The following is a 1,977-nucleotide window of genomic DNA, read 5'->3' on the forward strand; positions in this document are numbered from 1 at the left end:
ATTTACCATTTATTAGACATTATAAACAGATAACATATAAAAGCAAATTTTGCCAACTGAAAATATTAATCACAGTTAAATTAAGGGGGAATGGCAGTAAAAACTCTGGAGTTGTGATGTCATCAAGTACACTGCCTTCCAATTGTAGAATGATTGGGCTGCTTTCTCGGGAAGTCTGGACTCCCGTTTGAAGTTCAGAAGTACAGACTAGTGAAAACACAGGTACAGACTTGCATACTTGAGTACCGTGAAACGTCCCGGGGCTGTGAGCTTGGTACACTCTGTCAGCTGACTGTTAGCAAAGCTAGCGACTGAAAACATCAGAGCACTACAAACATGTTCTATGTTGACAACCTGCCCTAATAAAACTTACATTTTAGACACCACCACCAGTGCTGCTTGTGTTTTGAAATGCATTCTGGGATACCTGGCTGCCCCAAGTCCACACTACCACGAGGTCATAGCAATTGATTATCTAGACTTTGACGAGTGAGGCTGACAGATAAAATAAATTCAAGAACACAGCGGCAGGGTCAGAAGTGCAGAATGATAAATAAATACATCATTAAACAATTAAATGTTTCAATAATTAATAAAAATGTAAAATAAATAATCAATGTGTTATTTATTAAATACGTAATGAATTGTGTCATTAATTACATTAAATTTGAATAAATAATTTATTAAATGTTTTAAATAAAATGAATGGGCATTTAATCATTGAAATATTCATTTAAATATAATTTTAATTAATTAATGAAACAATTATTTAATGGCGTATTTAATTAATTCATTTTGACACTCCGGGCCCTCCATATTTAAACTGTAATCACATTTTATAAAAATAAATGTAATTTCACTGGTGTTGAATTAACATTTCTCAGTATTCTGAGAGGCTAATGAGTTACTTGGCATTTGTATATCAAGGAACATGACATTAGCGAAAGCTTTCACTGGAAGTCAGTTCCTGGTGTCAAGATCGAGGGCCAAGCCAGCCCCCAGGTTGTTGTTTTTTTTGGTGTTATTTAAGTATATAAGTATACACAAAGAGACATTGAGGCCTGTATTAAAAATAAAAAACACCTCTGAGTGAATGAAGCTTCAAGATCAACAAACACTGTTTAATGCATAATAACAACCAAAACATTTAACAGCATCTAAATGTTGCTGTTAATTGCGACTAAGCGCCTTGAGGCGACTTTTGTTGTGATTTGGCGCTATATAAATAAAATTGAATTGAATCTACTGAGGAAGACAGTACATAATATGTCAATAAGCACATCCACCATCTGGATTACTGTCAACAGGGAGTTTTTCCTCCTCACTGTCGCCCAGTGCTTGCTCACACAGGATAGTTTGATAGCTGGGGTTTTCTCTCTAATACTGTATGATGGGTTTGTAGCATAAACCTATTCGCTGGAACGTTGAGGACAATTCAACTACACAGCAAAAGCATTAAACACCAAGTAGGCAAAGTTCTTCGTGTTACTCATGCATGAGGGAGAGAACCACGACAAGCACCGTTCCTTCGCTTGACCCCAGTCGCTCTCGTCCGCTCCCCCATAACACTGCTTTTATTGGGGTCACATGAATATACATAGGTTCATTAACATATGACGTCTACATACAAACAAAGAGTACCTTGCCTGTGTGTGTGTGTGTGTGTGCGCGCGGGGTCAGAGTGTGACCCCATAAATGACTTCCCTAAACCTGCTGGTCTGGAAGTCCAGCAGTTCATCTAAACAAAAGGCACTTAGCCTAAAACAGATATAGCTACGTTTATCCTACCATAAAACAATAAGACAAGGTACGACCTCTCCCATGCTCCCAGAGTGCTCTGGAATGCACACAAAGTTTGCAGACTATTAACTCATTCACTGCCAATGGCTGGCAGTGAATGAGTTAAACCCATTGACTCATTCACTGCCATTGACGGCTATAGACGTCAATGGCAGTGAATGAGTTAAGGATCAAACC

The sequence above is a fragment of the Pundamilia nyererei genome, unplaced genomic scaffold (assembly GCF_000239375.1).
Source record: "Pundamilia nyererei isolate P.nyererei 1_Seehausen unplaced genomic scaffold, PunNye1.0 scaffold00291, whole genome shotgun sequence".
Taxonomy (NCBI): Eukaryota; Metazoa; Chordata; class Actinopteri; order Cichliformes; family Cichlidae; genus Pundamilia; species Pundamilia nyererei.